Raw genomic sequence first — 25979 nt, forward strand, 5'->3', positions numbered from 1 at the left:
TTGCATAAATCACCAGAATTCAGCAATGCCCGCAAAAATATGAAATTAAAAACAAGGGACTGGGGTTGTGGCTCAGTGACAGAGCACCCGCCTAGCACCTGTGAGGCACTGGGTTCAATCTTCAGCACCATATTGCAAAGTAATATATAAAATAAATGTATCCTGTCCAACTAAAAACTATGTTTAAAATTAAAAATAAAAAAAGCAAGAGAGGATTTTAGATATACATAAAATATAGTCAAAGTAGAGGAAATTTTATTGGCCAAGAAAGCACTATCAAAAGGGAGGGAGGAAACAGTGAGGCTTCTCTGACATCTCTAGGCCTCACACCCGATTGGCTCCTTAAGGTTATGGGAGATGCTGTGGGTGATTCCAGAGGCCTGCCCATGGACCAATTCCTAGTTCTTAACTGGCAGTAGGATTGCATTATATTTGTAGGTTCCTGCTCCACATGGTCTTGTCCAGAGACACCAAAACAAAACCCAAGTGTGTGTGTGTGTGTGTGTGTGTGTGTGTATTTACTGTAATAAAACTTTTATTATGGCAGCTATTTTGAAGACAAACAACAATAAGTGTTGGCGAAGATGTCGGGATGTGGGGAAAAGGTACATTCATACATTTCTTGTGGTACTGAAAATTGGTGCAACCAATATGGAAATCAGTATGGAGATTCCTTGGAAATCTGGGAATGGAACCACCATTTGACCTATCTATCCCTCTCCTCCGTCTAAACCCAAAGGACTTAAAATTGGCACACTACAGGGACACAGCCACATCAATGTTTATTGCAGCACAATTCACAATAGCTAAACTGTGGAGCCAACCTAGATGCTGTTTAGAGGATGCATGGATTTAAAAAATATGCATTATATATACACAATGGAATTTTATTCAACAACAAAAGAGAATAAAATCATGGCATTTCCTGGTAAATGGATGGTGTTGAAAAAGATAATGCTAAGTGAAGTTAGCCAAACCCCAAAAAACAAATGCTGAATGTTTTATCTGATATAAGATGGCTGACTATAGTGGGGTAGTGAGGAGGAGCATGGGAGGAATACATGAATTCTAGATAGGGCAGAGGGGTTGGTGGGGAAGGGAGGGGGCAGGGGATTAGCAAGGATGGTGGAATGTGAGTGATATCATTATCCAAAGTACATGTATGAAGATACAAATTGGTGTCAACATACTGTATACACAAACAGAGGTATGAAAAATTGTGCTGTACATGCGTAATAAGAATTATAATGCATTCTGCTGTCATTTAGTTTTAAAAAATAATAATAGAAAAAACGTATTATGAAAAGTTTAAGATGATATCCTAAATATATGGATGCAACTTTTAGGTCACCTTGTTTTGCACTGACCAGTTCTCATTGGAACTTTTCTGGCACCATTAAGAAAATAGAGGCACATCATACTATGTGAGAGGACACTCCTGCTTGAGAGTGTCCCTCTTTCCCTTCTGTATGTCTTTAAATAAACTAATACCTGATAGAGTGAGGGATGTGTCTGAAATAGTAGTTAGCAGATGCACATTAGTGACAGGAACAGCAAGTTGACATTCCAAAGATCCAGGACAACTCTAGTTCACTTTGGCCCACACTAGTCTGGAATGGTTCTTACATGTTTGAGGGTTAGGTGCAATCATCCTATCTCCTTGAGTTCTGGAATCCGGTCTGTGAAAGTGTCCCAGAACTTTTCCCCTCCAGGGTAACTTGTATTCTCACTGGCAGAGAAGTAATCACTGCTCACAGAAATCACAGGTTGTTGGCTGAGGAATGGAATATGGCACATTGACTTGGCCCATGCAGGGCTCTAGATGAATTACTTTTCTAAAAGAAAAGTGGGGGTCTGCACAGTGGGCCAAGTTCACAGAATGACTCCCTGACCTGCATGATCCAATCAATCACATATGCATGCTACACACCCATCACTATCAGTATGTAGCTGAGTGGTAGAGTCACCAAGAGCACTGAAAATAAATAAATAAATATATAAATAGATAGATAGACAGATAGATAGATAGATAGATAGATAGATAGATAGATAGATAGATAGACCGGCCAAGGCAGTGATGAGCTGCATCTTTGAGAACCAATTATGTATCACCCATAGCGTTCCCTAATAACGTTTCATTTTAAAAACACAATCATTGGCTCATAAAATTTAGTATCCACTGGTAGGCCAGGTGTTAGATATTCATCAAAAATGGAAAAAAGTAGGGGCTGGTGATGTGGCTCAAGCGGTAGTGCGCTTGCCTGGCATGCGTGCAGCCCGGGTTCGATCCTCAGCACCACATACAAACAAAGATGTTGTGTCCGCCGAAAAACTAAAGAATAAATATTTTTTAAAAAATGGAAAAAAGTAGACACCAATACTGTGTGACCAGAAACTCTAGAAAACCTTATTCATGGGCCATAAATCATCTTTCAAAACAAGTGAACACTTTTACCAGTTTTCTAAAAAAAAAAAAGAAAAAAGAAAAAAGCCCACTGTGCATTCTGCTCAGAAAGGAGAATGCAATTGACCTAGCTATGCCTCTCCTCAGTCTAAACCCAAAGGACTTAAAATCAGCACACTACAGGGACACAGCCACATCGATGTTTATAGCAGCACAATTCACAATAGCTAAACTGTGGAGCCAACCTAGAAGCCATTTAGAGGATGCATGGATTTACAAATATATATATGCATTATATATACACAATGGAATTTTATTCGGCAACAAAAGAGAATAAAATCATGGCATTTGCAGGTAAATGGATGGTGTTGAAAAGATAATGCTAAGTGAAGTTACCCCAACCCCCCCCCAAAAAAAAATGCCCAATATTTTCTCTGATATAAGGTGGCTGACTATAGTGGGGTAGTGAGAAGGAGCATGGGAGGAATACATGAATTCTAGATAGGGCAGAGGGGTTGGAGGGGAAGGGAGGGGGAGGGGATTAGCAAGGATGGTGGAATGTGATGGATGTCATTATCCAAAGTACATGTATAAAAATACAAATTGGTGTCAACATACTGTATATACAGAGGTATGAAAAATCATGCTGAATGTGTGTAATAAGAATTATAAAGCATTCTGCTGATATTTAGTTTTTAAAAAATCAATAGAAAAAATGTATTATGAAAAGTTTAAGATTATATTCTAAATATATAAATGCAACTCTCAAGTCACCCTGTTTTGCACTGAACAGTTGTCATTGGAACTTTTCTGGAACCATTAAGAAAATAGGGACACATCATACTATCTGAGAGGACACTCCTGCTTGAGAGTGTCCCTCTTTCCCTTCCGTATGTCTTTAAATAAACTAATACCCGATAGAGTGAGGGATGTGTCTGAAATAGTAGTCAGCAGATGCACACTGGTGAAAGGAACAGCAAGTTGACATGCCAAAAATCCAGGACAACTCTACGTTACTTTTGCCCAAGCTGGTCTGGAGCGGTTCTTACATACTTGATGGTTAGGTGCAATCATCCTATCTCCTTGAGTTCTGGAATCCGGTCTGTGAAAGTGTCCCAAACAATGTCCCCTCCAGGGTAACTTGTGTTCTCATTGGTAGAGAAGAAATCACTGCTCACAGAAATCACAAGTTCTTGGCTGAGGAATGGAATATGGCACATTGACTTGGCCCAGGCAGGGCTCTATGTAAATTAATTTTCTAAAAGAAAAGTGGGGGTCTGCATAGTGGGCCAAGTTCATAGAATGACTCCCTGACCTTCATGATCCCATCAATCACGTCTGCATGCTACCCATCCACAACTATCAGTGTGTAGCTGAGTGGTAGAGCCATCATCAGCACTGAATAGATAGATAGATAGATAGATAGATAGATAGATAGATAGATAGATAGATAGACAGACAGACAGACCAAGGCAGGGATGAGCTGCACCTTTGAGAACCAATTATGTATCACCCCATAGAGTTCCCTAATAATATTGCACTTTAAAAATACAATCATTGGCTTATAAAATTTAGTATCCACTGGTAGGCCAGGTGTTAGATATTCATCGAAAATGGAAAAAAGTAGAGACCAATACTGTGTGACCAGAAATTCAAGAAAACTTTATTCATGGGCCATAAATCATCTTTCAAAACCAGTGAACACTTTACCAGTTTTCTAAAACAAACATAAAAACAAAACAAAACAATAACAACAAAAATAACCCCACTGTGTGCTCTGCTCAGAAAGGGAAATGCAATCTTCTGGAATGGAGGGGGAGTTTGAAGGTCAAGACTTCCTGAGATTCTAAATCTATTCTGTCTCCATTTTTTTTATTTTCTTAACGGTGACATTTTTTTCTCCATCTGCTTTTCCAAGCATTCAGCGTTTCCCTTTCTCAACATCTGTCCACTGCCCCTGGGTCCCCAGAGGTTCTGCCTGTCCTCTTTGCCACCCCACCACTCACGGTTCTGCCTGTCACCCCCTGCTTTCCCAGGTGTCATTTCTGACCCTCTACTTGCCTCTCTCTCTGGTCCAGATGTTATTGGAATTTCTACAACATATTTCTAAGCCTTTTCCAGACAACCTGCCCAGGATGTTTTCCAGGGATTGGAAATACCTGTGGCCATATGCCTGGATTCTGGACCCACGGTCTCAAACCCTGGTGGATGGGAAGGATTTGAAAATGATTTGCTCGTGTACCAAATAAATGTACAGTCTTTCTCCCAAGTAATGACAATGGTATAAAGGCTACTTACTTAGCAGTTACTTTGTACCAGTTTTAAAAAACATATTTTTAGTTGTAGATGGACACAATACCTTTTTTCTATTTATTTATTTTCATGTGGTGTTGAGGATCAAATCCAGTGCCTCACAAGTGCTAGGTGAGCACTCTGCCACGGAGCCCCGTCCCCAGGCCTGTAGCAAATTTTATTAGTAATCCAGGGATCATTTAAATTACAGGAGGAGGTGAGCAGACTATCTGCAAACTGTATACATAAATTGATGCATTTTGCAATCCTTTGGGGATTGCTGGCCTGGAACCAGTCACCCATCTATGCTGAATGAAAACTGCAAGACATTTCCACTGCTGAACTCAGTCTTCATTTTTCTCCTCCCACAAACTTGTTTTTTTAATCTGAGTTCTCACATTTTGTCACAAAGAACTTTGAGTGGCCTTTGACTCCTTGTGCTTGGCAAGCAATCCATTCTATTACTTGCAATCAACTTCACATGGAAGTTTCTCTGTAACTCTCTTCTCATCCAGCACTGGTACAGACCCTTACTGGCTCTTGCTTAAATTGTTAGTAAGGGGGGAGGGGGGACAAAAACAACTTTTCTCTTACTTCTTGACTTCAACCATTATCATCGAAAATAATCATTATTTTCATCATTAAGGAAAATTAACTGAGCCAGGCAGAGAGGTGCCTGCCCATGATCCCAGAAACTTGGGAGGCTGAGGCAGGAGGATCATGAGTTCAAAGTCAGACTCAGAAACTTAGTCAGGACTAAGCGACCCAGTGAGACCCTGTCTCTAAATAAAGTATATATTTTTAAAAGGGAAGGGGCTGGGCATGTGGCACAATGCTTAAGCAGCCCTGGTTTCAATCCCTGGCACAAAAAAATAAATAAATAATGAGCAGAATTGATCACTAAATTTCCTTCTAAGAAATTTTCAAACTCTCACAGCCTAGCATTCAGTAGAGGTTGCAAAATGTTAGCCCAGGATCATGAAAAATATGTGCTTCTGCATGCATTACATGATATGATAATGAGGCTTAAATTCTCCCATGGATGACGACTATAGCATTTTCATTTTGGAGAGAACAAGGGCCTCCACTGGCTCCTCATTATGCCCAGGACATGATACCCCATCCCTCACATCATAGTGGCATTGGGGGAGTTACCTTGCGTTGTCTGATGAAATCAGGTTCCATCCTGGGAGTCAGGCATGCACTGGACTTCATGGTTACACATGAGCCATTCTTAAAGGACACTTTGGCATACAACCATATACTATGGAAATGAGGTTCAACTTCCTTCCTGGTGACATTTTAACATTACAATGAAGTAGAATAAACTTCCTAGTCACTGGACTTTTTCCTGAGGTTATTTGTGAAAGAGGTTCATCATAAACTTATTAAACACATCTCAACTTCTTGGGTCATAGTCTCATGGGAAAGCATGTTTTCCATTAGGAGAGGGTCAAGGTGTGTCTTCTATTCTTAAGTTCCAAGTTGCTATCAATGCAATGTGGGCACAAACAGAATGTGGTGCATGAGTAATTGGAGAGATGTTCTCTTCTACACAAGTGAAGCACTATCACAACTGTCAGTCTCTCAACAAAGATGGCAACTCACAACTAACATGAAGGTATTACCAAAACAGTATATCAACTGGGAAACTGCTGGAGAAGACATAGGCTCGTGTCCCTGGAGGGCTGGGGTGGGGTGAGGTGAGATTGCATCATGGTACTCAGAACACTTTGCAATTTAAAACTCATGAGTTGCTCATTCTGGAATTTTCTATAGCTTCAGAAAGGGAAACCATGAATAAAAGGAACTATGAGAGTCAAATACCAAGAGGCAATCTCATAAGTGGTCAGAGAGAACCAGTTGATCAGGTACAAGACAGCATTAGTGGTTTTCCCTAGAGAATCCAAGAAGCTGGAAGGCAGTGGGAGGACATGATGAAACTTATTTTTTAACCATCAATAATTTTATACCTTGCTAAACTGTGCTTCAAAAGATAAGGGGAGATTTATACAAGGAAATGTTTGTGGTGAGTAAACAACACTTCCAGAAATGCCAATAGAGCCATTAAGGTTAAAGGAAATGATAAAAGACAGAACCTTGAGTCCTCATAAAATAATGAGAAATAATGGTAGATGTAGCTTAGTAGATCAATATGATAGCTAAATATAGCCAGTGTTGTGGAGTATTCAGTTTCTAAATCTTTTCTATTTGTTTTGAAAATATAAGTGTAAAAACTTGTACTCTATTTGTGTAATAAGAATTTCAATGTATTCTGCTGTTGTGTATTTAAAAAAATAAAATTAAAAAAATAAATGAGTGCAAAAATAGCGCTTAGAACCAAACAAACATTGATGCTGAATGACTACAAGACTTCATTTTTATTGCTATCAGGAAATACCTAAGGCTGAATAGTTTGTGATTAAAAAAGTCCTTTAGGCCAGAATTTTAGAGTCTGAGAGTCCAAGATAAGGGATGCCATCCACTTGGCTTCTGGGGAGTACCCACTTTGCTCTATTCAAGCATGATGGCTGTCATCAGAGTAGGGACAAGTGGAAGAGGAAAAATCATATGGACCAACATGAGCCACAGATCAGAGACGGGCAGTATTGATTTTTCATAACAACTCATTTCCTCAAAAACTCATTTCAAGAGACTAGCTTCCATTCCTCCTGAGGATGGTTTGTTTCCCCAGTGACTGAATTCACGCCAAGTAGACAGCACATTTGAAAGGTTTCCCTGCCTCAGTGCTACCATAATGAGGACCAAGTGTCAAAAACCTAAGCATGTTTGGGGACAAATTATATCCAAGCCATAGAAGACACACAATGCATGAAGTTATAGTCTATGACAAAGATAAAAACCAGGACTAAGGGACAAATCTGTAAGATTACCAAAATTTTTCTATATTATTGAAACTAATTTAGCATGAATAAAAAATGATTGTCCTAAATTTAAGATGTTAGAGTTCCCAGAACAATCACTAAGGAAAAACTAAAATTGTGCCAAAAGAAGAAAATAAAATAAAAATGGTACACAAGAAAATATATCATTAATAGGCAATAATGGGAAAATTGATGAACCAAAAATATATAGGTAGAAAACAAGTGGCAACATAGAAGAAGCATTTTGTTCATTACTATTACTTTTTTCATTACTATTACAACATATAGATCCAATTTGTTCCAATTTTAGAAAATATATTGATCAAGTTGGGCATTCAGCACACATCTGTGACTCTAGATACTCAGGAGGATGAGGTAAGAGGATTGCAAGTTTGAGGGCAAAATCGGTGACTTATGGAGAACCTGTCTAAGTCATCATCATCTGGGCACAGTGGTGCAATGCTGTCACTAAGCTACTTGTGAGACTTAGGCTAGGGTATCATAAGTTTGATGCTGGCTTCAGCAACTTAGTGTAACATTGTCTGAAAATCAAATATAATAATATGAAAAAGTGGCTGGGGATGTAGCCCAGTGTTACACCCTTGGGTATAAGACATAGAATCCAACAAAATTATTCTGCTGTCTACATCAGATTCTCTTTACATTCCAAAACAAAGACAGAATGAGAATAAAAATAAAATATAAAATATATAAAAATAGCAATCAAGAGCCCACCACAGTGGTTCAGGTCTATAATCTCAGTGACTTGGGAGGCTGAGGCAAGAGGATCATGAATTTAAAACTGCAAGTGGTAAAAATATAGTTCCTCTTGGTGGAATGGTCTGGCTGCAGAATAAAAGCAAAGAAAGTTAAAGCAGGGGAAAAAAAACCCACAGGATACAGAAAGTAATTTTAATAGCGGGGGTGGGAAGGGCTAGCTGATCTTAGAGATGAAGCTTCCACACTCAAAAAGGCAAAATGGAGCCCATGTTTGCATTTTGTATCAAGGAATATCAAAGGTTTTACATGGAATGTTCTTTGCCAAATAAGGTAGAAGGTGGGCTTTGTAGTTCCCAATGGGTTATGTCCAACTCTGGAGCTACAAGAGGGGTCTTCCTAGTAGAACAGAGATAGAGTCATGTGCCTTGGGCAATATGGTGCACTCTGGGGAGCTGCGGATAGTTTCCAAGGATATACCTAAATCTCATTGGCTCCATAAGCAGAGAAGACCCTCAAGTAATTCATGGGTGGCACCGTGAATAGTTCCCCTTTTTAATGTGCAATAGAAAATGATGAGCTGTTATTTCAAGTTTATGGATTCTTGTTCTGAGAGTGTGATAACCTATTATCACAATACAAAAAGAACTAGTAGCAAACATCTTATTCAAATAATATACCATGCAGAGTATTTCAGTGTGTTTCCAGGGTTAAAGCCATTCCATTCTTGAAGTATTTTCAGTTATAGAAGTAGGATCCAAAAGATCAATTTTGCATTTTTGAATATCATAATGTTTGATGAAACTCCATAAGATCCAGGCTACTATTACTTGCTATGTCAAATGCCCATTAGATGATTTAAACTTTTCTCTATCCCATTGGGAAGCATTATATGTGGCTGCAGAAACACAGACAGTCATAGTCAGATCACAGTTAAACCTTTCCTTAAACATGAGAGCAGAAATCTTATTATCAATATTTATGACACAAGTTTCTAAGGTATTCAATTTAGTTTCAAAATTTTCATCAATATTTATGATTATTGAGGGCTTTGGAAGTATTTTGAGCCAAATTATTAAGAAAATTTGCATGTTGAATATTCTGAGATATAGCCACTGAGGCTGTAACTGTAGAAGTGATGAATGAAATTAAATGACATTCTAAAAATTATAACCAAAAATTATGAGTCCAAGAGCTCGCTTAAGTCTGGTCAAATGAGCATGCATCTGTTGTAAAACCTGAACACCAGCATCAGCATACCATGGCTCTGAAATGTTAACTGGTAGTAAGACAAAGGAAGATTGGTGAAGAATTAATGTTCCTTTCCCTCTGTTATATCTAGTGATGCAATTAGGTAAATTGAAGTTTTACAGGCTACTTGATATTTAACATCCTTTCTCTTAACTTATATCCATTTCCAGTAATTAAAACATAAGAAGATTGAACCAAGCCTGCAGCCATACCAGGAACCCTCTTTACACCCCCTGCCTACAGACTCAGGCATAGGGCTGTCAGTGTAATATAGGAAATACGAGGCTGCAATTAAGCTCCAAACATCTTTTTGGATACTGCCTTCACTGAAGGTTTTGATATTACCAACAAAACCTCCAGGGATCATGGCATCCTTATGTGATTGTCTATAGTCAATTCTTGGAGACCAGTCTAAAATATATCTACTATTTCTAGAACCTTTTTGTTGTACTGGCAAGACATTTGCACAGTCTATTCATTTAGGAAACGTGCCAAATTCTATTGCAGAATGATTACGACAGTAAGGTATTGGCAGACGTTCTGTGGCAATGACTGGCTTGTTATAAGAAAGTCTAATTTTAATAACTATTTGGACATACTGCTTAGAGTCCCAGGGTCCAGTACTATTGGCTCATTTAGACCCCTCCCATATGCTGTCTTTCCTTCAAAAGATACCACTAGATAGCAGGCATGCTTATCATGGGACTAATATATAAGTAGTTGTCCACTGTAACCAGTATAACTAAATCCAGTCACAGGGTTGGTTGTAATCTGAGTATCTGTAAAATCACATATTACATGAATATCATTAGTAAATACTGGGATGGATTCTCTGGTCCACACCACAGGGTTTACCAAAGATGGGTCTGGAAAATATGTCCAATTGGTTTCTCCCTGGACCGCATTTACTGCACAGCTCAATAGAGCTAACATGGCCACAAACATTGTGGCTGCAGAGTTGGTTCCTCCTTGTGTTGAACTATCTGTTCAGCCTGTAGCATTAGATTCTGCAGTTGCCTCCATGATGGTAGTTTCAACATTCAGCTCTCAGAGCCTTCTTCGTCCCCTTCCTCCATTGTAGCTTTCTCTTCCTGTCAGGGCTGACATCTCTGGGTCAATCTTCAGTCATTTGAACCTCGGTTCTGAGTCCTCCATGTCTGATAGCATATTCAGGTACCCCAATAGAATGAGAGGCACTTTTTGGGAAAACACAAGCATGACATCTCTCCCACATTATCACTGAATCTTATCCTTTCTGTTGTTATGTTTGTAAATCCTTCCACCAAACGTGGCTCAAGGGACCTGCTGCAGTGTAAGAATGTGTTTTTCAGCTGCAGTGTGACTTTCAGAGTCACAATTTAAAAAAAAAATTAAAACAAAGCATGATTAAAGTTATTTTACGAGGCCTTATCCACCACATTTTTATAATTGTAGCTTAATAGATAAATGAGCTCATTCTACAATAGCAGGACCTTGATGATTCTATGGAATACCTGTTTTATGGTCAATACAAAATTGATGGTAAAACTGCTGAAAAGAATAATTGGTATAAGCTGGAGTATTATCAATTTCAATCTGTAAAAGACATTCTAATGCTGCAAAAGTAGCTGGGAAGTGAGAAATAACATGCTGAGTATTTTCTTTTACACAGGCAGTGGCAAAAATAAATCTAGAGTAAGTATCAACAATAACATGAACTTAACACTGTTTGCCAAATTGAGGGATGTGAGTTACATCCATTTGCCATAACTGATTTGGTTATAAACCATGGGATTAACCCCATTTGATAAAGATAAAATATTTTTAAAACATTGTGAGATTTGATGAACAATTTGACAAGTTTTTCCCCAGGAATATTAATTTTTTTATGTAAAGAAGAAGCATTCTGATGATATAAAGAATGTGCACAATCATATAAAGATATTTATTCAAAAACAGCAACAAGTTTATCAATCTTATCATTACTTCATGCTAAAGGACTTGGAAGAATGTGCCCTTCTTATATGGCTAATGAAACATGGATAGTGACACATTTGAATTGTCTTTTTTAAGGTCTGAAACAAATTAAATAACTCTTGCAATGGTGTGTTCCCAGTAGTTGATGTTTCAATATTTTTTGTAACACCAACTGAATGTAAAATATCTGAATAAACATTGATTGATTGGCTCATTTGCAAAATGAATTAAAGCACAAATGAGAGCTTGAAGTTCTGCTCATTGTGCAGAAGTATAAGATGTCTGTATTGTCTCCGTATGAGCATGGTTATAGAAACCTACTTTTCCTGAACTTGATCCATCAGAAAATATTGTTGGTGCTCCAACTATTGGTTAAGTACATACAATTTTGGGGAAAATAAATGTAGTCAAAAGAGCCAACTAAATTATTTTATCATTAAGGTAATGGCTTTCCATTTGACCAGGGAAATTAGCAAAAGCTATCTGCCGAGTATTAGAAGATTGCCAAAGCCAATCATGCTCTTGAGTAGAAAAAGGGATAACAATAATATTAGGCTATGACACAACTATCTGCAAAACTCATGTCATTCCTTTAATAACTGAGTAATAAAGCCATGGAAATGAGTTGATGACTTTTGAGGAGAATGAGGTAGGCAAGGCCACTCAATAATTCCCAATGATTGCCATATTGCTCCTGTAGGAGTATGAACATTGGGAAATGTTAATCAATATATAGGCTCTTGGGGATTAATTCTAGTAAGCTGTGCAGTCATCATGGCAGATTCAACATTTTTATGGGAATCCTTTCTTCTGCCATAAGTTGATGAGAAGGTACCGAAGGATCTCCCTGGGCAATCTAAAAGAGAGGACTGAAATCTGCACTGGCTAATTTTAAACTTGGTCACAGCCAATGAATATCACCTAGTAACTTTTAAATGTCATGTGCCTTGGGCAATCTATTGTGCTTGAGGGTGCTGCCAATAGTTCCCAAGGTGAAACCTAAATCTCCATGGCCCCATACTGAGAGAAGACCCCCAAGTAATTCAAGGGTGACTCCCTGCAACTTAGTGAAGCCCTACTCAAAATCAAACATAAAAATGGCTGGGGACAGGTCTCAGTTGTAAAGTGTTTCTGGATAAAACCACCAGTACAAGAAAGAAACAAGCAAACAAATAAAAAAAAAAAAAAAAAAAAAAAAAAAGAAAACAGCTGGAGGGCTCTGCATATGTGAGACAAAATCAGCTGTAACAGAAATTGTTAGATAGAGGCAAGAACATGATATATACTTGTAATTACATATATTAAATTATATATTAAATATATGCATATTTGTGATAGAAGTTAAGATATACATCTCAATAAAGTGGGCAATCTCACAAGCTAAGTTATAAATGTGTACATGTCTAAAAACAGTGTTCCAAAATATGTGAAGTGAAAACTATCAGGATTAAAGGAAAAAAAAATTCTACAAAAAGGGGTGGATAATTTGTGATATCCCACTTTCATGAAAGAATGAAATGACTAGCAAAAATCCATGTTAAACAAACTGCCTTGAACAACAATATAACTACACTAGGTCTACAGGACTATATAGAATATTCTGCCCCAAAGAGTAGAATACATATTTTACTCCACTGTGTAGGAAACATTGTGCAGGACTTGCCATTTTAAAGCCATAAAAATATCAATAAATTTAAAAGCACTGAAATCAGGACAATGATCTTTTGTAACTACAATGAAATTAAGTTAAAAAAAATTTAAAAATTTGCAACATGTAGCAATTAGAAAGTCTACTCTTTAGGAAGAAAAAAATAGAAAATAGTTTATGTGGATAAAAATGAAAGTAAACATGCCTAAATTTATGAGGTGCAGCTAAAGTAGCCCTCAGGAGAAAATTCATAACCACAAAAGCCTACATTATAATAGAAAAACCGCCCAAACAAAAACCTAACTTTACACAGTAACTAGACAAAGAAAAGCAAGCTGTAATCAAATTGCACTGGGGATTAATTTTGATAAATAATAGAGCAAGAATAAAATAAATAGACAAAAGAAAGAATTAATTAAACATCTTGATTGTTCAAAAGATTTACAAAATTGATCGTTCAATTAACCAAGAAAAAAGAGAGAGAGAGAGAGTACTCAAGTTAATAAATGTCAAAAATAAAAGTGAGACCATCAAAACAGACTCCACAAAAATTTTAGAGAATTTTAAGGGCATATTATTCATAACTAAATGTGAACAAATTCCTATGAAACTTCCATCAAAACTGACTTAGACATAGAAAATCTAAACGACATAATAAGAGATTTAATCAGTAAAAAACACAATAAAAACCTACATATAGGAGCTGAGCATGGTTGGCGCATGCCTGTATGCCAGTGACTTAGGAGGATGAGGCAGGAGGATCATGAGTTTAAAGCCAGCCTCAGCAAAAGCAAGGCACTCAGCAACTCAGGGAGATCCTGTCTCTAAATAAAACACAAAATAGATCTGGGGATGTGGCTCTGTGGTCAAGGGCCCCTGAGTTCAATATCTGGTACCAAACAACAACAACAAAAATCATATTAGAAATGTGAAGTGAAACTATCAAACTATATCTAACTCTAAAAGCAGATATATGGCTTTATGTAAATTAAATCCTAAGGTCTCTACCAAAGAACTATTTAAATAAAAAAATTTCAGCTTTTATGCAGGATATAGCACCGATCAATCAATATAATTTTTGAAGCTGAACAATAAATATTCAAAGCAAAATTATTTAAATTTCCATTTATGGTAGTATCAAACATTAAATTCAGAGCAAAACAATTTACAAATATGTCTTGTAAGCAGAAAATACTATAGAAAATGTTTAAAAGACTAAGTAAGCATCCATTATTTATTGATAAGATTTAATGTTGCTGAAATGGTAAAATGCAAGTTGATTTACATTCCAATGTAAACCTTACCAAAATTCCCACATGCCATTTTTGAAAAAGATGGAATGGTAAGCCAATAGTGAACATAGAAGTTCAGTCAACCTCAAATATGAAATACAGGTTTTCTTCAAGAAAAACATAAAGAACACTCACCACAATTTTAAAGCTCAGTATAAAGTTTCACGTCTAAAGGAAGTGGATCCCGATTCCTCACCCTGTTCAAAATCAATTCAAAAGGTGTAAAAGACCTGACTGTAAAACTACAAAATAAACAAGAGAAAGCAATTAAAGCTCTGGTAAGGACAACAAATGTTTTGGAAATAATTTCAAAAATCAAAAAATGAATAAATAAAATAAAAATGGCATTAAACTAAAAACCTGATTTACAGCAAAGAAAAAAAAGTGGAATCTCTATAAAATGGGAGAAACTCCTTGCCCAGTATGCATTTGATACAAGCTTCATATTTAGAATACATAAAGAAAAAAAAAATAAAACAAAACAAACAATCAAAAACTAAGTAATGCCATTCAAGTGGGCAAATAAAGTAGACAGTTTTCAAAAGAAGAAACAAAAATTTCCAGTAAACATATAGAAAAATGTTCAATATAATTAGCCTTCAGGAAAATACAAATAAAAAATACAATGAGGAAGACTGGGGAAATAGTTCAGTTGGTAGAGTGCTTGCCTTGCATGCACAAGGCCCTGAATTCCATACCCAGCACCACAAGAAAAAAAAATACATGAGGTATCATCTCATCCCAGTCAGAATGGATAACTTAGAAATGTGACAACCACTGATGTGGATGTGGAAAAAAATCAACACTTATGCATGGATGTGTACAAATAAATTGGGTAGCTGATATGAAAAACTGTGCATATTACTCAAAAAACTAACAATAGCTGGGATCATAACACACAACTAATCCCATATATTTAAGAAGATAAAGGAGGAGGATTACAAGTTTAAGGCCAGCTTGTGCAAGTTCAAGGTCAAAGAGGGCAAAACCCTGTCTTCAATAAAAAAGAAATGTGCTGGAAGCCAGAAATGGTGATAAATGCCTTTAAAGTAGACAACTTGGGAGACCACAGTAGGAGGATCCTGAATTTGCTGTGAGGATAAAGAAACTTAATGTAATGCTCTCTCAAAATAAATTAATAATAATAATAATAATAATAATAATAATAATAATAATAATAATAATAAGGCACTGTGATGTAGTCTAATGATCAAATGTTTGCCAAGCACAAGAGCCTTTAGTTAAGTCTTCAGTATCTCAACTAAATAATACTAACAAAATTACCTTATGATTCAGGTATCCCACTTGGGAGTATGTAATGAAAACAATAAAACACTCATCTGATAACTGGATGCCCATGTTTATTGAGGCACTTCCCAGTTGAAATGATATGAAATAGCCTAGGAATTCTGGGACAGATGGATAAAGAAAATATGGCATATATTTAGGCATACATCCATAAAAATCCAATCCTGCCACCTGCAACCAATTGGGTGAAATTGGAGGGTAGTGTGGTAAAATGAAATAAAACCAGACATAGAAAAACAAACACTGCATGCTGTGCCTCATGTGGGGGAAGCTAAACCTGAATTTAGGTTGGTGATTTTTAAAGGTTAAAGAGTGGAGGTGGGAAATGAGAACAGGATTTCATCAGTGGATGTGGCATATGTGTTAAAATACCATGCAGAGACCCTTTGTTATGTATATTTTGTACATCTTCATCAAAGCTATTTTTAAAATGTTACCGTAATCAGTATTGAGTCACACGTACAAAATGATGAAATGGAATAATATTGCCAGGCATGGTTGTGGATGCCTATAGTACCTGCAACTCAGGTGACTGAGACAGGAGATTTGACACTTTGAGGTCACCCTTGGGAACATAGCAAGATCTTGTCTCAAAACAACACAAAACAAAATAATAAAATGGGGATAAATCTCAGTGTTAGAGTGTTCCTAGATTCAAATTCATTACTGCAAAAAGATATAAGTAAATGGAATAGAATTTAGAAATAGATCCTTATATTTATGGTCAATTATTTTTCAAGGAGAATGCCAAGATGTTATAGGAAAAATGTTTTCAAATCATCTGGAACAACTATCCATCCATATAAAACATGGAACATGATCTCAAATACTATCTCACACTTTACACAATTGATTTTAAACGGAAGAAAGGTGTAAATATGAGAATTGAAACTACAAGTTTCTTACCAGAAAATATGTAAAAATCTCATGACCCTGCATTCAACAATAGATTCTTATCAGGGATTGAACCCAGGGGAGCTTAACCACTGAAAAACATTCCCAGCCCTTTTAAAAGTTTTATTTAGAGACCAAATGCTAAGTCTGGCTTTCAATATGTGATCCTCCTGCCTCAGCCTCCCAAACTGCTGGGATTATAGGCAGGTGCCAAAAGATACTGCTTATAATGACATATATTTGGAAAGTATCTACAGGATTTTAGATATGAGGTTTATGATGTGGCATAATAAATTTTGTGAAGGGTAAAGAAAAATATATTTATAATTTAGTCACTATGTTTTTTTTTTTGTTTTGTTTTTTTTTTACTATAGACTTCATCTAGGCTTCCGTATATACTATTTGAAATTTCACTGTTCCCAATGGGGACTTCTATCTGAAAAACTCCAACCACATTTACCTTGTATAAGTCAAACCTGGACATCCATTTTTTTAATCTATAGACTTAAATAAAATTGAAATTTCTCAAGAGTAAAGATTATTCCTCTGGAGCCAAATGATCCCTAGCATTTTGTGGAATCATATTAGCTGAAGGGCTGTCAAACAAATAATATTAACTAATTAACTTCTGACTCCAAACTAACATCTATATACTTGTTGCTTTTTCATGTAGTCAGGAATATATTGTTGAGTCACAAAAAAGAGAAATCTTCTAATTTTGTGGGCATATTTTTTAACAAATTATGAATTATCATAAAAATGGTTTTCATTTTCACCGAACTCACAGAAGTGTCAACAGAGTCAAGATTAAGCCTATTACATTCAGAAATGTCTTTGTTCCTTTAATAATTATTTGTTGGTACAGAAATTTGAACTCAGGGGTTCTTTACCCCTGAGCTACATCTCCAGTGCCTTTGTTCAGTTTTAATTTTAATTATTTATTACTGAATTTCAGTTACACATAACATTAAGTTTTATTTTGACATGAAATCATACCACTTTTAAATGGGGATTATTCTAATTGAGTGGTGTAATTAAAATAAATACAAAATATTAAATAGCCATCATCACATCCAAAGTAACCAAAATTTTCTCCACTGTTTTTATGAGTTTTATGCTTCTAGCTATTACACAAAGGCCTTTGATCCTTTTTAAAAATTTTTATTTTGTATGTAATGTGAGGTACATATCCAAATACTTTTTTTCTTCTTGTGGATATCTAGTCATCCCAGTGCCATTTTTGCTTTTGCTTTTACTCTTGAAAAATATAAGCCGTGTGTGTGTGTGTGTGTGTGTGTGTGTGTGTGTGTGTGTGTGTGATTCCTCTGAACACCAGTTACAAATTGCTGCCCATGCAGGTCAGGCAAATCCCTGCACCCGACCTGCACAGTCAGCTGAACTTAAGGTGATTTATGTGAATTTCCAGGGATACCAAATAAAACACAGGCACACTTTACCTTTACACAAGCTTCAGGACTGCTTCTCCACTCTTGGCCTCAGGCTCCCCAAAAGGGAGGGTAAGAGAAAGTCATGAGAGGATGGTGAGAAAATGACCACATTCAGAAGAGAGCTTTTATTGGAGGACCCTTGTTCTTAGAAAGTTCTATTCGAAAAAGGCCAGAGGGGGCAGGGTTACAAGGGACACATGAGGGTAAGTCAATCCTCATGGGTAATGCCTACATCTGAAGACCCACCTCTCTATCTGAGCTGGGAAAATGCCCAAGACACCACAAATGTAGTGACTGGTCAGAGCCTCCTGCTTCAGGATTGGAAGGCATGGGTCATTCAGAGGGGCTTCCCACATATCCGTCCTTCATTCTTTGAAAAAGCAGGTGATGGGTCGTTATTTTGAGTCCCTGAATTCTTCTTCTGGGTCCACAACATTCTACAATTACAACACAAGAGAGAATTAGTAGCAATGAGAACAATACAAGGATATTCTATGCAGAGTGTTCAAAAATATTTCCAGGGTTAAAGCTGTTTAATTCTTTAAGTATTTGATCAGCTAAAGAAGTAGGATCTGAAAAAAATCAAATTTTCTTTTTTGTATATCTTGAATCTGATTATGCAGCTCCAAAAGATCCAAGCTGTTATCATTATTCTGCCAAATATCCAACAAATGGTTTTGAACCTTCTCCCAATACCATTAAGAAGCATTGCATTTGGCAGTAGTAACACACACATACTTATAGCTAGCATGACATTTAAGTCTCCCCATGAATTTCAAAGTGGAAAGTTCATTACCTATATTCATGACAGCAGCCTCTAAAGCATTTAGCTTGGTCTCAATCCTTTCATCAACATTTATTTGATTGTGAAGAGCCTTAGAATTATTCTGAGCCAAATTATTAAGAAAATTTGCATGTTGAATATTTAAGATATGGAAAACAAAGTTGTGACCATGGGAGCAATAAAATAAACCAAGGGAAGAACTCCCACTATTATGAGCCCAAGAACACACTTAGATCTCACTAGCTGGGAGTGTATTTGTTGTAAGACTTAAAAACCAGCATCAGCCTACCATGGTTCTGAAATATTTCCCGGTAATAAGAAAAAAGAGGGCTGATGAAGTATCATCGTTCCTTTTTCTCTATTATTTCTGGTGATACAATTAGTTAAATTATATTTACTACATGTTACAAGATATCTATCATCTTCCATTATTAACTTTTACATTTCCAGTAATTAAAGCATAAGGAGATTGAATACAGGCCTATAAACCATAGCAAGAATCTTCCTTCTAGTACTTGCTTACAAAGTCTGGTAAAGGTTTGTCAGTAATATGTAAGAGTTCTGAGGCAGAAATTAAGCACCAAGCATCTTTCTGAATGCCACATTCGCTGAAGGTCATGATGTCAATAAGTATGGAGACTCCTTGCAAAACCAGAATGGAACCACCATTTGACCCAGCTATCCCTCTCCTCTGACTATACCCAAAGGACTTAAAAACAGCATACTAAAGGGACACAGCCACATTAAGATTTATAACAGCACAATTCATAATAGCTAAACCATAGAACCAACCTAGGTGTCCTTCAACAGATGAATGGATAAATAAAATGTGAATATATATATATATATATATATATATATATATATATATATATATATATATATATATATATATATATATATATATATATATATATATATTCCCCCCACCAATCGAATATTACTTAGATTTAAAGATAAATGAAACTATGGCATTCGGTGGTAAATGGATGTAGTTGAAGAATATAATGTTAAATGAAATAAGCCCCCCCAAACACATACACACATACACACACACACACACACACACACACACACACACACAAAGGCCAAATGTTCTCTCTGATAAGTGTATGCTAATTCACAATGGGGACTGGGGGAGAATAGTTACTTTAGATTAAGTAGGGAGAAGTGCAGCAAGGGGAGGTGATATGGGGATAGGAAGGATAGTAGAATGAAACAGACATTATATATAATATATAATATATATGGATGCCAAACCACTCAACAAGGTAGGGGGAGAGAATAAAAATTCAGTGGATTAGACAAAGTTGGAATGAAGGGAAGAAAAGGGAATTAGGATACAAATGACAGTAGGATGAATCATACACAACTTTTCTGTGTTCATAAATAACTACACCACCAGTGAAGGTCCACACCATGTACACCTCAAGAATGGAATGCTAACTAAAATAAATTTTACTCCATGTATAATATGTCAAAATTTGCTCTACTGTCATGTATAACTAAAAAAAAGTGAGAAATTTTGAAAATGATAAGGGGAAATTTGTATACAGAGAAGATTTGTGAGTTAAAAACTCTTCAATAAATGGTAATGTCATTAAAGTTAAATAAAATTATAAAAGACTACCTAGAGCCCATACAAAATAATAAACAATGGTAAACAGAATTGCCCAAGTCAGTCTGTGCAACTATCTATTATCACAAAATTTTTGGTTTACAATTGTTTTCTATTTGTTTTAAAAAGCAGCACAAGAGAAATACTTACAAGTTGAGCAGAGAGGGAATACTACATAGCAGAATGCTATTAATAGTGATATGTGCTCTCAAAGAAAGCATTCTCAATTACCTCCCCAATGCAATAAAAAATCATGTAGTTGAAAGATATGCTAGTTATTGATTAGATAATACATGCTTGTGTTTGTGACATTAAGTATGTGGGCAGCTGCTCCACTTGGCAGGTCAGATCCAATAGATAAGGAAGACACTCTCTTCACACAAGACAGTGTTTTTTAAAATAATACTATAAAAGCAAGAGTGAAAGCAAAAGTAACAGACACAGGCGAATGTATTGCCAGACAAGGAAAACCCCAACACTGAACCTAGGTACTAGAGAGTCTGAAACAGCTTTCCAGGGTCCTGACTGGAAAGTCCTTGGCAGAGCATCCTCTCCACAGGTGAGAGTCTGAAGTCTTGTTGTAACTTGTATTTAAAGTGTGGCTGAATAAATACAAGTTAAACAAAAAAAGCTTCATTCTAACAGCTTGCATGACCAAGTGATCCCATGAAGAACACTACATCCTCCCAAAAACAAGTCAGATCCCAGAAGAGAGAGTGATAGCCTTGAAATGACTAAATAAATTGAAGTTCCAATGAGTGAGCCACGGAGCCTAATGCATTGAGAAATCAGCATTCTTTAGCTGTTTCGACAAGGATATGCAGACATCATGCAGGCACATGGAAAGGGAAGATCTTTAGTATATTTTTAGATCTCTGGTACTGAATCTTCCCTCTGGACCTTATAAATAGTTAAAACTCTCATATGTAAAATGAAGCCATTTTCTGTATAATATAACATGGAGTGGAGATAAGCATGAAGCCTAGAGATTTACCCTTTGGTATAAAAACATAGTGTGAATAATATTCTCCTAGAATTTATCATTGTATTTCAATATTTATTTTCCCAAATAATGTTAAATGAAATGTTTGTGGGTGGTGTTTTGTTGACCCAAAAGGCTCACATATGAAGAGAATATTGTGTTTATACCTTTTGAACAGGATTTGTAGATTAGAGACTAGAGGTTTATTTTAATCAAAATTGTTTTTCTCTCTCTTTGGTGTCATGAGCTCCTGGAGCTGTGAAATCTGAAGAGGTACAGAGTTAGTTTATAGTGTCTTACAATTACTGGATTGCAGAGGGGTCTCAAAGACCATGACACATGCTATCTATCATATAATCCAATAAGTATAACAAACATTATATTGTAGGTCATTAAGTAGAACAAAAAGTCTATTAAAATCAAAATATATAATGAAATAAAAATGTGGGGGCATAAATGCTCCTATAGTATGTCTTTTTCTTTTCACAGACCTCATTTTACTTGTTTCTGGTTACATTTTTCTACTGGGTATATGCCGCAATCTGGCTGGGCACAATTCAGGAGCCACTTGTCAAAAGAAATTAACTTTATTTTTAGGACCACACACGCCAAACAAAACAGCTCCTCAGGAAAAACCTTCAGAGCCCAACTGCCACCACAGGCTTCCCACAAGCCTCTCCACCTCCCCCACTCCTCCTGCTCTTGAGGCTGATTGGCTGGGTGGCATGGGCGGAGCCAAAAAAGTCCCCAAATGAGCAGCTCTGTGGTCTGAAAGGGCAGGGAAACAGCCCAATGAGCATCACCGCAGAGGAGCCAATCAGTGGCAGCTAGAAGTTGCTGTGGCCACTGTAAGCCAATCATCTGCTGGCAGCTGGAAGTTTGCTGGCGCCCCTTCAGCTGTGGCGCTCAACATCTCCCCCTCTCTGTTTAAACAACAAGCATGTGGCTTAGGGACCGTGCCTGCCTTAGGTTTTCCAATAGTACATATGGTCCTTACCCGTTATCGGATGAGCTGACCTCAAGGCGTCAGCCTCCTGTCTTAGGTTGGTACGATTGCAATTGGATCTTACCCGTCACTGAATACTGGTCCAGTATACAGCCACACCTGTGGATAGGTCTTTGTACCAGCGGGGGGGGGGGTGAGGTTCTTTGCCTCACCTCTGTTGGCCCCCAAATTTTAGCTGAACGACCATGACAAGCAGAAGGGAGGAAGATACACCAAGCCAATTGATGGCTCCTTTTGGAAAAATTGTACCACCAATGACATCATCAGCAAAAATACCCCAACACTACCACAAGTCGCTGCACCAAGATAGTTCACAATGCATACAGGTGAGTTCACAATGCATACAAGTGATACATAGTCCAGGCAAGTTCTGCAAGCAGTTCAGTTATGGCTATTGCAGAAGGTGTAGATTGGTTTTATTTTGTCTTCACCAGCACTTGGATGAAGATAGGAATTCTGGAAATAATGGTTAAAGAAAAAATTATGTAACATTCCAGAAGGCACTAAAAGAAAACAATTTTCTTAACAATTTACATTGTCTTGAACAGAATTATTAAATATAATGAAAAGGAAAGGTGAAAGTAAACAGATTTGTTAACCTCCTTTTTTGTTCACATATTAAAAGAATCCTCAACAGTTGTTTACCCAATTTAAATTAAACCATTTAAATCACGTGAATAAAAAAAAATTTGGATCCATTTTTTCATGAGTGCTCATCATATATGATATATGGACATATGTACATACAAACATACAACATAAAACACAAGTGTGCACACAACACATAACATAATAGTAAAGGCCTTATAACTTTTTGCAGGTGAAATCTCCATTGCAATGTTTAAAAACTCTATTGTCAAAAAATAGAACTGATCAGCAAAACATTAACCTAGGTCTGTATGAGCTCAAAAAACAAAATAGAACTTCATGATGTGGGAAAGGGCAATAATAAAATAGATATTGAAAAAAGCATCCTGGTTCTGTCGCAGATGTAAGGGTAGCCAAACTGGAATTCTGGATATCAGCTGTTATGGATTTGAGCCAAATCATCTTATTTTTGGTCTGTAGAAATCACTTTAGTTAATCTGTCTGGAATCCAAATCAGCTGCTGTTCTCCCTGTGGAAACACACAAACAAACCGCAGACTCCAGACAATTACTGGGTCAGGACCTTTCCATTGTCTTGTTAGAATATCCTTCCAAAGTACCTTGGGCTTATGAACATTTTTTGGACACATATGCCTTTCCACAGCACTAAGTCCTGATGAATCCAAATTTTAAAAGTTTAGAGTAAAAAGTGTTATTTTAAGTTTATCTTTGGGCAATATATACCCCTTCACAATTCCTTCTTTTTGCTTTAATAAGTACATTTTAATAGTTTGATGAGCTCTTTCAACTATGCCTTGTCCCTGTGGATTGTATGGGATTCCTGTTATATGAGTAATGCCAAATGATGAACAAAATTGTTTAAAAGAGGTAGTATAACCAGAGGCATTATCTGTTTTTAACTGTTTTGGAACGCCCACAGTGGCAAAATTTTGTAAGCAATGAGCTATAGTATCTTTAGTTTTTTCTCAGGCATGAAGGGAGCCCATCAAAAATCCAGAAGAAGTATCAACTGTAACATGCAAATATTTTAATTTTCCAAATTCTGCAAGTGTGTGACGTCCATCTGCCAAATATGGTTAGGTATCAATCCTCTAGGATTGACTCCAAGATTAACTTTTGGTAAAAAGGTCACACAATTTTGACATTGTTTTATTATTTGTCTAGCTTGTTCCTTACTTATTTTAAAATGCTTTTGTAAAGTATTAGCATTGACATGGAACTTTTTATGAAAATTCGTAGCTTCTTCTAGTGTAGATAAAATATGTATGTCATGTGTAGTTTTATCTGCTAAATCATTGCCCAAACTAAGGGCTCCAGGCAATCCTGTATGTGCCCTGATATGTCCTATAAAGAACGGATCTTTTCTGTCCCAGATTGGACTTTGTATAGTGGAAAACAAAGAGAAAACAGTAGAGGAAGGGGAAATCCTAACAGCATCTTCAAGGGATACTATAGCATTAAATATATACTGACTATCAGAAAATAAATTAAATACAGAATCTTTAAACATCACAAAAGCTTGTAATACTGCATTAAGCTCTACCTTTTGAGCTGATTGTTTGGGTACTAAAATGTAAAAGTTTGATCAGGTGTAACTATTGCTGCTGTACCATTATTTGACCCATCAGTGTATATATTTGGAACATTCGTGATAGGTGTTTTTCTTGTCATTTTTGGAAAAATTACAGGATGCAATGACCAAAAAGACAATAAAGGATTAGATGTTAAGTGGTTATCAAATGAAGCATTAGATTTGCACATGATTATTGCCCAAGAATTTAACTCATTAGCTAACTCATTAATTTGATTCATAGTATATGGAGTAATAATTTTATTGGGAGAAATTCCAAACACTCCCTTTGCTGCTTTTATTCCTTTGAGTATTAATTGTCCTACAGCCTCAGGATACCTAGTAAGAATAGTGTTAGGAGAATAAGATAAATATATCCATAATAATGGACCTTCTTGCCAAAATACTCCTGTAGGAATAATTTTTGTTGGTAGTACAATAAATAATAAAGGCAAACTTATATCAATTCTATCCAAATGCATATTTTCCATATATATTTCAATGATTTTTAATGCCTTTCTTGTTTCAGGCGTTAACATGCGGGGTGAATTTGGATCTGATGGACCTTTTAGGATATCAAATAAAGGTCCCAACTCTCCTGTTGGTATACCTAAATAAGGCCTTATCCAATTTATGTCTCATAATAACTTTTGAAAGTCGTTAAGTGATTTGAGTTGATCTACTCGTATTTGAATTTTTGGTGGATGGACCATGGTTGAGGATAATAGAACTCCTAAATAATTAATTGGAAAATTTAATTGTACTTTTTCTATTGCTATCTCTAGAGTAAATTTTTTTAATAAGTTTGTAAGTGTGGCATAACATTCTAGCAATGTGTTTTTATCTTTGTGTGCTAATAATACATCATCCATATAGTGAAATATTTGTAGTTCAGGATTTTGATTTCTAAGTGGCTGGGTTACCTTGTTAACATAAATTTGACACATAGTTGGGCTGTTAGCCATCCCTTGAGGGAGTACTTTCCATTCATATCTCTGATCAGGACCTTCATGATTCAGTGCAGGGATAGTAAATGCAAAACCTGGACTATCCTCAGGATGAATTGGAATTGAAAAAAAAAAAAAACTTTAATATCTATAACTAAAACACACCAAGTTTTTGGCAAAGTAGACAATTGAGGAATCCCTGGTTGAGCAGGTCCCATAATAACCATCTCATTATTAATGGCTCTTAAATCTTGCAATAATCTCCATTTACCAGATTTCTTTTTGATGACAGAAGGTTGTATATGTCCTTCCACTAATTGTTGTTTGACCAGGTCATGAGCTGCTTGTATCTTTTCTTTAGTCAGGGGC

The sequence above is a fragment of the Marmota flaviventris genome, chromosome 13 (assembly GCF_047511675.1).
Source record: "Marmota flaviventris isolate mMarFla1 chromosome 13, mMarFla1.hap1, whole genome shotgun sequence".
Lineage (NCBI taxonomy): Eukaryota > Metazoa > Chordata > Mammalia > Rodentia > Sciuridae > Marmota > Marmota flaviventris.